Below are 12,553 nucleotides of genomic sequence, written 5' to 3' on the forward strand. Positions count from 1 at the left end.
CACTCCCGAGCTTCCCCTCAGTAATAAAGCTGCCTCAGTCCCGAGCTGTCCTTCAGTCCCGATCTGCTCCTCAGTCCAGTGGGGTTCTGGGTGAGGACTACTAGGCCATGGTCAGGCGGCGAGTTGGTGGACTTTCCAGGGACGAAGGGAGAGGGGACTAAGACATTAAATGAGTGGGGTCCACGTACTCCCGCGCCCGAGCCGCCACCATGGACAGACGCCCACCCAAAATAATTGTTTTGAGGTGCTGGCGGGAGTCCGCACCTTAGGGGGTTCTGTCACGCCCTGGTCAAAGTATTTTGTGTTCATCTTTATGTATTTGGTCAGGCCAGGGTGTGGCATGGGGTTTTTGTAATTGTGGTGTGTTTGTCTTGGGGTTTTGGTGGTGGTATTGGGATTGTAGCTTAGTGGGTTGTCTAGCAAAGTCTATGGCTGTCTGGAGTGGTTCTCAATCAGAGGCAGATGCTTATCGTTGTCTCTGATTGGGAACCAATTTTTTTGCAGCCATATTCTTTGAGTTTGTAAAATGGGTGATTGTCCTTAGTGTCCTATGTGTACTCTCTGTTAGTTTGCACCAGATAGGCTGAGAACGGTTTTGTTTATTGTTTTTTGTAAGTTCGTGTTTCTTTGTTGTATTAAACATGGTTCGACACGCTGCAGTTTGGTCCGACTCTCCTTCATCACCACTAGAAAATTTACAATTTGTCACATCATTGAGCCAAATGACAACTTGAAACCAATTGAGGACTGCACACGAAGTGTGGCTAAAAATATGTCCTTTTTCAAATAAATGATGGATACCGTGGGTTATGTCCAACTTTAAACCAATTATGGATGCCATTCATGAGTTTTGGCATCTATAAAGTGTTTATTTTCAATTCAGTTATGGATACCACACGTTTTGGCATCAAAAACAGTTTTCCTTTTCGAATCCTCTTAAAATATTAGTACAGTGCGACTCCCTCTTCCATAGAACATAAAGCATATTTGATGTTACTGCTTTGTGTCGGATGCAACTGATGTATTGTAAATCATGGGTTGCCGTGTGCGTCGGGACAGAGAGGTATATGGGGCTGGCAGTCAGAGCGCCGGGCAGCATCCCGGTGTGCAGATTTCAAACCCTGTGTTCTCATCCTACGGCTGCCTGCCGCTTTTGGAACAGTGGGATAATACATCAAATATCCTTCCCTGGGACAGCACACAGAGAGAGAGAGAGAGGTGGAGAGATGGAGAGATGGAGGGAGGGAGTAGGAGAGAGGGAGAGAGGGAGGTGGCAATGAGTGAAAAGGGAAGAGAGCGAGAAAGGGAGGGGGCTGAAAAAAGAGAACAGCAGAGAGAAAGAAGAAACGAGGAGGAAAATATGTAGAAAGAGGAGGGTGGGGAAGAACAAAGACTGGTGGAGGAAGGAGAGAGAGTGGAAAAGAGCAAGTGAGAGTTAGAGATGGTAGGTGATCTGCGCAGCAGAATGTACATGGGAGTCTCTACAAATGCCTGTGAACAGAAGCTCAGTGGCGTGTAATCAGAGAGTGGCAGACAGGATGAATAATTCACATGCTGCTCTGCTCTGGTCTAGCTGCTTCTCACTAACTCTTGCTACTGCTGCTACTCTGCTGTGATCTAGCTGCCTCTCACTGACACCTGTTCTGTGACGCTGCATGGAGTCATCGTTAGATCACAGCCCCAGTGTGTGTGTGTGTGTGTTTTGTATGTGTGGACAAACTCTGATAGAGCAGTCATTTAATTCTCTCTCTCTCTCACACACACACACAAACACACACACACACACACACACACACACACACACACACACACACACACACCTCCCATGACCTAGAAGTGTTTGTGCTGATACATACTGTAGCTCTCTCTCTATTTCGCTCTCTTCATGTATCTGACTGCATTCAGCTACAGAAGAAGCCTGCCTAATGAATAAACACGCAGACGACATTGCCACGGTGAAGTGACAGAAACCCGGTGTGTAGGGATTCCTGTTGTTTTTCATCTCTAGGATTGTGTTTGCTATTTATCTGTGGGCTACTTGCAAGTGAGAAATGTGTTGGTTCAAACCAAAGTTGTTTGGATAAATATTGACATTTTGAAACTTTCTGACGTTTTCAAATGTTCTCTGAACGTAAACTGTGGCATTATCAGTAGACCTGAGTTGAAATACTCTTTGAAACCTTTCAAATACACGAACAGTTTCAAATACACTGGAGTGGCAGGTGGGTGGGGTTTGCGGTTCTATTGGTTACGTTGCAACAGTCAAACTCAATCAAGCACAGTTAAAGTATTTGAAATGATTTCAAATAGTATTTGCTCCCAGGTTTGGTTGTCATCTGGGACTCTAATTTCAAATGCAACTCAAGTCGTTTTTTTCTGCAGTATAATTCATGTTAATGAATATTTGTGTTTCTGTTTTCAGTAGCGGTTGTAATTTTGCATACCCAACCGTTCTCTCTCCTGAGATCCCTCGTAAACGGACAGATGAAAAGCTACATTAACTTTGTTTGATAATCACATGGTTCGAAGGTAGCGAACTTTCACTGGGAGAGAGAAGTAGCCTACACAACCTGCCATATGACAATGTTAACATTCAGTAATTTTGCGCACATAGCCTATAGTAATTACTGCCTGCAGGTCAGCCTGCTACCTACGCTATTCTGAAATAGCTATTCTGAAAAAGTGATGTTTACCTGCCACTAACTAAAACTACTGCAACACAGGATTGATTCAATATAGCTCTTTTCTCGGTTTCAGAAGAGCTTTAACCGAGTGCGAAGGCATTCACAAGCAGTTTGTGCCGAGAGCTCAGCAAAAAATCTCCATGAATCATCACAACAGACAACTGACCATAATGCCCTACATGAGATTATCTCCCCAGTCACAAATAGATGAGCAGCCTAATCTCTTATGGATGTTTTTCCATTATTTTTCTCGAAATCCTTTTTCTCTTTTCCACTCAAGTGTTTTATGGTGACTCCTCCCATTTCGGAGTACTTCTGTAATCATCCAACATAAATTGTGGGTCGATCCATCGACTGTAAAACAGGGATCAACTCTGAGTGCATTTTGAGCATCCTGTATTCACAGCATTTCACCCCGTGGTCTAGGCCGGTGGTCATCAATTCATTTTTTGCCTCATCGTCCTTCGGTGGGAAGTTTAACTTTTTTTTGTGCACAAATGGCTAGGGTTAGGAATTGGGGGAGGTGAAGCTGATCCTAGATCTGTACCCAAGGGGGAGGGAGGGAGCAGACTGGGGCTATTTATGGATTCTTCATGGAGCTCTACACCTCGGAGCTCTGTTTGTGGTAGGTGGGGAGCAAAACTCCAACAAGAAAAAAACAACAACAAACAAACAAAAACAACAACAACAACAAAAAGGTAGCGAAGGCACACACGTACCTGTAATTGTGATTAGATGATTGTATAATCAATGTCGATTGTGTTGTATAATCAACATCGGTGGACAGTGTGCGCGTGTGAGTGTGTGTGTGTGTGTGTGTGTGTGTGTGTGTGTGTGTGTGTGTGCACTTGTATTTGTGTGCACTATTGCGAAACACCCACTGCCCAGCCCCACTAATGTTTACATCACATTCCATCTGTCAGGACTGGGTGGCCAAGCTTCTCCCAGCTTAATGAACATGCCTGTCCCCCGGGGAACCTCTCGGGACCTCAGACCCCTCTGTGACTGGCAGCCCTTTCACAAGCACATCAGATATACAGAGGGGAAAAAGGTGAAAAGAGAAATAAAGAAAGGCAGAAAGTGGTAGAGAGAGAGGGGGGGGGGATGCATGCTTTGCGGTAAACAATAACCCAGTGCCCACTTGGAAGGGAGTTGGGGCTAGTTGAGGTTAGGCAGGGTTGTCATGTCCATTGTGGCACGTCGGAGGGACACCGACCGAGCCCTGCTCAGTTCTAATGACATGTTTCAATCGATAAGGTGACTGTTCTTGATACTTGATGCATACATACACAACCACAGCTTGGTACAACACAATGTTATGACTCATCCTGTGGCTGTGATTCGATCTGTCGCTAGATCCCGTTGAGCCTTAAGTGTGTTTCAGAGAGCTCCAATAAAGCTGTATGTCTGCTGTGGCTTCTCTGTCATTAGGACCCTAAAGAGATGTGTAGGCATCATTAACAGTCCCCTGAACAGGAACCAAGATCAGAAGATGTTCAGCCCACTCTTCTATCTCTCATGTTCCAACACTGTCACCATGCAGTGGAGGGAAAGGTTGAGAAGCCGTCTGATGATCCCACACAAACCTCAAATCGTGTTTCACCACTGAGCGGTTTGACAGATGTCAACACGGCACTTTGTATTATTCTCTAAGGCTCTTGAGCGAAGTTCTCAAAACAATGGTATAACACAAGTGCTGTCCTATTTGGTGGTTTAGCGATCCACACTCTCAGAGGAATTATGTTGGAGAATGTTATTGAGACAAGTTTTTTTGTATCTGTCTAGTTTGTCAGCATAAACAGTGCTTGAAGAATTTGATTCCTACAGGCTCACAGAAGTATGATGGTGTTTAGTTACTCTTAACTATTGGGACATCATCGTTTTAAAGTAAAATGCTGTTACATCAAAACGATCTTATCTGATGAAAAACATGTGGTTTAAATAGTTAATGCGGACTGCTTCATGACAGTTCTGAAAATAATTGCTCATGAATACGTCGTGACCCAAGAAGAAGCTTTACAATGCAATTGGAGACGAGTCGTTAACCTTTAATCCTTTAATCTGGTAAGAATCTATTTTTATTCTGAATAATTGGCATGTTTCATCTTAACGATTCCAAAGACATCAAAGTCCCCTTTTATTTTTCCGCTTCGATCTTCTCTGATGAAATATTCCAAACCGTTTCAGGAACGGAGAAAAGCGGTGCTTCGAACATGCCTGGGCTGAGTGTGTATGTACGTACAGCGGTTAGGGAGTCTCACTTGGGCCTGGTCTGACAGTGAGTGAAGGCTACCTGGATTGGATCGGAGAGCAAACAAAAAGGAAACATGTCAAAGAACTGTTACAGAAACCATGTGCAATTTCAGCAATGGGGAAAGTTGGGCGTATCAGTGACATGTCATAGGCCCTGCAGACAGCTCCCAGTGAATTGAAAACAGTGCAACGCTTGTTCTCTATTAGCGCCTAGACCATTGCTTTGGGATGATTTATGGTTGTCGTGGATGGAGCCTCAGATCGGTGCTGGAAGTTGGCAGCGAGACACACAGTGACGACTGCAAAACCTCAGGAGGAAAGAGTGGGGAAATGGTACAGGAATATAATCAGGATTTCATTACATTTTGAGATTCATTAATTCTGGCAGGCTCGTCGGTTATTTCCAATGGCTACAAAATGTAATAAATACAGCAATCTGTTCTCGTCTCTGCCAACCGAAGCCGATGCTTAGCTGTACTTTGGAAAAGAGACAAAATCAGTTAATGCCAGATTGCTTTAGAATTACAGTTGTTTAGACAGTTTTGTTACGATACACTGCAAGACAAATCACAGTTCATCAAAATCTACTTTCAAATTTCAAGTACAGGTTTCGATTTTTAAATCAATCCTGTCTGAGATCAATCGTAGTGCAGATGATTATGTATATACCGTTGAAGTCGGAAGTTTACATACACCATAGCCAAATACATTTAAACTCAGTTTTTCCACAATTCCTGACATTTAATCGGAGTAAAAATTCCCTGTCTTAGGCCAGTTAGGATCACCACTTTATTTTAAGAATGTGAAATGTCAGAATAATAGTAGAGAGAATAATATATTTCAGCTTTTATTTCTTTCATCACATTCCCAGTGGGTCAGAAGTTTACATACACTCAATTAGTATTTGGTAGCAGTGCCTTTAAAATGTTTAACTTGGGTCAAAGGTTTCGGGTAGCCTTCCACAAGCTTCCCAATAAGTTGGGTGAATTTTGGCCCATTCCTCCTAACAGAGCTGGTGTAACTGAGTCATGATTGTAGGCCTCCTTGCCCACACACACTTTTTCAGTTCTGCCCACAAATGTTCTATAGGATTGAGGTCAGGGCTTTGTGATGGCCACTCCAATACCTTGACTTTGTTGTCCTTTAGCCATTTGCCACAACTTTGGAAGTATGCTTGGGGTCATTGTCCATTTGGATGACCCATTTGCGACCAACCATTAACTTCCTGACTGATGTCTTGAGATGTTGCTTCAATATATCCACATAATTTTCCTTCCTCATGATGACATCTATTTTGTGAAGTGCAAAGTACCCCCACAACTTGATGCTGCCACTCCAGTGCTTCACGGTTGGGATGGTGTTCTTCAACTTGCAAGCCTCCCCCTTTTTCCTCCAAAAATAAAGATTGTCATTATGGCCAAAGTTCAATTTTTTTTCATCAGACCAGAGGACATTTCTCCAAAAAGTACGATCATTGTCCCCATGTGCAGTTGCAAACCGTAGTCTGGCTTTTTTTATGGCGGTTTTGGAGCAGTGGCTTCTTCCTTGCTGAGCAGCCTTTCAGGTTATGTCAATATAGGACTCGTTTTACTGTAGATACTTTTGTACCGGTTTCCTCCAGCATCTTCACAAGGTCCTTTGCTGTTGTTCTGGGATTTAATTGCACTTTTCTCACCAATGTACGTTCATCTCTAGGAGACAGAACGCGTCTCCTTCCTGAGCGGTATGACGGCTGTGTGGTCCCATGGTGTTTATACTTGCGTACTATTGTTTGTACAGATGAATGTGGTACCTTAAGGCATTTGGAAATTGCTCCCAAGGATGAACCAGACTTACAATTTTTTTCCTGAGGTCTTGGCTGAATTATTTTGATTTCCCCATGATGTCAAGCAAAGAGGCACTGAGATTGAAGGTAGGCCTTGAAATACATCCACAGGTACACCTCCAATTAACTCAAATTATGTAAATTAGCCTATCAGAAGCTTCTAAAGCCATGACATAATTTTCAGGAATTTTCCATGCTGTTTAAAGGCACAGTCAACTTAGTGTATGTAAATGTCTGACCCACTGGAGTTGTGAACCAGTGAATTATAAGTGAAATGATTAGTCTGTAAACAATTGTTGGAAAATGACTTGTGTCATGCACGAAGTAGATGTCCTAACCAACTTGCCAAAACTATAGTTTGTTAACAAGAAATTTGTGTAGTGGTTGAAAAACTTGTTTCAATGACTCCAACCTAAGTGTATGTAAACTTCCGACTTCAACTGTATATCACAGGCATTCATGCTTTCGATGCCTTCACAGTAGCTTGATCAAATGGAGACACGTGGAGCAAAAGGCTCAATTTTATTCCTGACTGGGAACATGGGTTAATTCATACCTGTCTCCCCTTGAAGATTAGAAGGGACACATAAAAGCGAAACCCTGGAGCACGTCAAAAAGAAGTCAAGGTCTGTGTAGGACTGCCGATGCTAATTTAGATATCTCCCCCATATCCCTACCGTTAAGACCCAATGAAAAGAGACCAAAGGAGACGAACGGTGGCAATCTTCAGAAGAAATAAAGAGGTGGGCCTGTGATGAAATGTCTAATCAGATGCACTTTAAAGAGCATAATATTGGCAAAAAATCTCTGGGAAGATATTTCCATTCGGTGTGACAGGGCATCCGCCACTTTTGATGTTCCACTTTTGATAAAGGGATGGATGGAAAATACCTGAACAATTCTTTCCTAAATACTTCAAATATGACTTGAGTTATTTTTCAATACTTTTTTACAATTCTAAGAGTATGCTTATACTTTAAAATCTATTTGGACATATTGTCCTAGCTTTTTAGAGAGATACACTGTCTGTTATCTACATCTCCTTCATTTCACCTTCTTTCCCACAGGGACTCTAGAGCACTTCAACATCTGAATAACTACTCTACCTGGTTTAGAAGTGGTGGAGCAGAGAGAAGTAGAAAATGGCTGACCAATTTGACGCTTCACCTCTTCAGCCCTGGCCAATGATTCAACTCTCAAATTAGATCAAGGGTTCTGCCAAAGCCTTACCAGGAACTCGTCTTTCTCGTTCTCCTCACCCTTAAGATGGTTATCGGTGTTTTAAAATAGGGAGTGGAGCCAGACCAGTCTGCAAGCTAAGGGGAAGGCAATGGACCAGCGAAGGCTATTGGCATGCATTGGCAGCCATGTTTTATGGGGCGCATAGATCATTGTGATGTTTCAATATGCAGAGAATCAGTAGCCTACTGGTGACTAGCATTGAAATGACAAGTTAAAACGCCCCACATTGTGTATATATTATTCAGGGTGAATTAAAAATTAGGTATGGATTGATTTAGCAGTGTATAAGCTTCCTTGCAATGGGAAACTGAGTTGGCATTCCAATTCATTGCAAAGGGTTTTCTGTATGGACCTCGCCTTGTGCACGGTGGAATTGTCATGCTGAAACATAGCACAAACGATGAACAACAGAACACAGACCATTATTCATCCTCCACCAAACTTTACAGTTGGCAATATGCATTGGAGCAGATAGCGTTCTCCTATCATCCTCCAAACTCAGATTCGTCTGTCAGACTGCCAGATGGTGAAGCGTGATTCATCACTCCAGAAAACACATTTCCACTGCTCCAGAGTCCAACGGTTGACATGGTGATCTTAGGCTTGTGTGCGGCTGAGTGGCCATGAAACCCATTTCATAAAGCTCCTGACAAACAGTTCTTGTGCTCACGTTGCTTCCAGAGGCAGTTTGGAACTCGGTAGTGAGAGCTGCAACCGAGGTCAGACGATTTTCACGCTCTACGTGCTTCAGCATTCTGCGGTCACACTCTGTGAGCTTGTGTGGCCTACCACTTTGCGGCTGAGCCGTTGTTGTTCCTAGACATTTCCATTTCACAATAACAGCGCTTACAGTTGACCGGGCCAGCTTTAGCAGGGCAGAAATTTGCCAAACAGACTAGGAAAGGTGGCATCCTTTGACGGTGCCACGTTGAAAGTCACTGAGCTCTTCAGTAATGCCATTCTACTACCAATGTTTCTCTATGGAGATAACATGGCTTTGTGCTCGATTTTATACACATGTCAGAAACGGGTGTGGCTGATAGAGCAGAATCCACTAATTTGAAAGGAGTCTCCAAGTACTTTTGTATATATAGTTGAAGTCGGAAGTTTACATACTGTACACTTAGGTTGGAGCCATTAAAACTAGTTTTTCAACCACTCCACAAATGTCTTCTTAACAAACTATAGTTTTGGCAAGTTGGTTAGGTCATCGACTTTGTGCATGACACAAGTCATTTTTCCAACAATTGTTCACAGACAGATTATTTCACTTATAATTCACTGTATCACAATTCCAGTGGGTCAGAAGTATACATACACTAAGTTGACTGTGCTTTTAAACAGCTTGGAAAATTCCAGAAAATTATATCATGGCTAAAGATTTACATAATTTACATAATTTGAGTCAATTGGAGAGTGTCACTGTGGATGTATTTTAAGGCCTACCTTCAAACTCAGTGCCTCTGCTTGACATCATGGAAAAATCTAAATAAATCAGCCAAGACCTCAGGAAAAAAATGTAGACCTCCACAAGTCTGGTTCATCCTTGGGAAACATTTCCAAATGCCTGAAGGTACCACATTCATCTGTACAAACAATAGTACGCAAGTATAAACACCATGGGACCACGCAGCCATCATACCGCTCAGAAAGGAGACACATTCTGTCTCCTAGAGATCAAAGTAATTTGGTGAGAAAAGTGCAAATCAATCCCAGAACAGCAGCGAAGGACCTTGTGAAGATGCTGGAGGAAACAGGTACAAAGGTATCTATATCCACAGTAAAATTAGTCCTATATCGACATAACCTGAAAGGCTGCTCAGCAAGGAAGAAAACCTCCATAAAAAGCCAGACTACGGTTTGCAACTGTACATGGGGACAAAGATTGTACTTTTTGGAGAAATATCCTCTGGTCTGATGAAACAGCATCATGTTGTGGAGGTGCTTTGCTGCAGGAGGGACTGGTGCACTTCACAGAATAGATGGCTTCATGAGGCAGGAAAATTATGTGGATATATTGAAGCAACATCTCAAGACATCAGTCAGGAAGTTGCAAATGGGTCTTCCAAATGGACAATGACCTCAAGCATACTTCCAAAGTTGTGGCAAATGGCTAAAGGACAACAAAGTCAAGGTATTGGAGTGGCCATCACAAAGCCCTGACCTCAATCCTATAGAAACTTTGTGGGCAGAACTGAAAAAGTGTGTATGAGCAAGGAGGCCTACAATCCTGACTCAGTTACACCAGCTCTGTCAAGAGGAATATGCCAAATGTCACCCAACTTATTGTGGGAAGCTTGTGGAAGGCTACCCAAAACGTTTGACCCAAGTAAAACAATTTAAAGGCAATGCTTCCAAATACTAATTGATTGTATCTAAACTTCTGACCCACTCGGAATGTGATGAAAGAAATAAAAGCTGTAATAAATTATTCTCTCTACTATTATTCTGACATTTCACGTTCTTAAAATCAAGTGCTGGTCCAAAATGACCTAAGACAGAGAATTTTTACTCTGATTAAATGTCAGGAATTGTGAAAAACTGAGTTTAAATGTATTTGGCTAAGGTGTATGTAAACTTCCGACTTCAATTTTATAGTGTACTTGAAACAGTCAGCAAAAGACTGATAACATAGGGAAATATTAATCATTAGAGGGAAAATCCTGATCATATCAGACAGAACTACTACATTTTTATATTTATTCATTTAACCTTTATTTTAACAGGGAAGACAAATTGAGACCTAGGTTTCTTTTACAAATATGCCCTGTATATACGGCAGGTAGCCTAGTGGTTAGACCATTGGACGAGTAACCGAAAGATTGCAAGATTGAATCCCTGAGCTGACAAGGCAAATATCTGTCATTCTGCCCCTGAACAAGGCAGTTAACCCACTGTTCCTAGGTCATCATTGAAAGTGGAATTTGTTCTTAACTGACTTGCCTAGATAAATAAAGGTAAAACAAATATATACAGTATATACACATTAAAATACAAAAACACAGTCATGAGAAGCACAAATAAAACATCCCAAATCACCCAGAAATACAATTAAATTCCTACACAAATAAGTCCCCAATAAATACTTTGAATTGCCTGAATGGCACCAGAACATAAAGATGAAATGTATTTTGTTCCAATACGGTGCATTAAAACTAAAAGCAGATTTACCTAGCATGGTGGAGACCCTAGGAACCTCAAGAGTTAACCAATACTGTGAACGGTCAGGCAACTCAGTTGTCTATACTTCAACAGCAAAGTTAGGTAATACAAAAGTTTATGAAGTAGGGCCTTGTAAACAAAAAATGGAGTAATGTAGAGATCTACGGGTCTAAGTCCAGCCAACCATTTGATACATGATGCGTTGATGAGTATCAAAACTGTCATCTGTAACAAAACAAAGGGCACTATGGTAGATGGAATCCAAAGGTTTAAGAGGCGTAGCAGATGCACTTTGATAAAAAAATATCACCTAGAACAGATAAAAAGGTTGACTGAATAACTTGCTTTCTACTGCTTCGAGAAAGGCAATCTGTTTCTTTAGAAAGAAGAAAAAAACGACTTTAAATCTTAGCTTCTTAACCAGCTAATCTATATGTTTTCCTTTAGACGTCAAATCCAGATCAATCCCAAATGCCTAAGTATTTATACGCGGTAACACGTTAGACTGGAGAACCATCTGAGTGAAAATGTAGTTCATCTGAAATGTTTTTACGATAGTTTAGAAACATCATGTGTTTAGTTTTGCCTTTATTAAAGCACACGTTTTAAATCAGCAAAGATAATCATGTCATGTCAACAATTGACAAATGTTTATTCACAAAGAGTGACACCATAGATTATCTTTCCAGATACCCATGTAAAATAAAGATAACGTCGGGACTGTGTCAGTAATGGTAAAAGGCTTAGAAGAGGAAGAAGACATTATTGTCTATTGGAAAAAGGACATTTCTGTTTTTGCTTAGTTTTACAATCCTATTTTCTACAAAAAGTTGGTGCTTGAACACAAATCCACAAAGTCTACAAGAACCAGCGTATTCCGAAATGGCCTTTTAATAATCAGGGGTGACTTAAATTCCAGGCCTTGTCTGAGTTTCATCCTGGAAGGGATACAGTTAAGTTGTGTCTTGTAATACATAACCCTGATGCATGTGCAACAGATCACAACGATGAGACACAAAGGGAGATATCCCTGGCAAGTTGGGAGAGTGAACGATACATCTTTTAGAGCCTGCTGTAATTGGCCCGAGCTGAGATAGTGGGATCGCAGCGGGATACAAATGGCTTTCCTTTGAAGGCTCCTCAAATGGTGATCCTACATCCACTTTCATTGTTCACTTAAGACCAGGCACTCATCGTGAGCGAAATAACCATGATAAATCGCAGGGCTCAGAGTTATTCATCAAAGCGAGAGCTGGTTCCTTATGGCTGAGAATAGTCCACTTTCAGACTTAAACAGAATCACAGCAAAGGACTGTCTTTGGATATAAGGCTAAGACACCATATACAGAGTTGTAAGAGACGGGATAAGAGTATGGGATGGAATAAG

Source organism: Oncorhynchus tshawytscha, linkage group LG11 (genome assembly GCF_018296145.1).
Source record: "Oncorhynchus tshawytscha isolate Ot180627B linkage group LG11, Otsh_v2.0, whole genome shotgun sequence".
Lineage (NCBI taxonomy): Eukaryota > Metazoa > Chordata > Actinopteri > Salmoniformes > Salmonidae > Oncorhynchus > Oncorhynchus tshawytscha.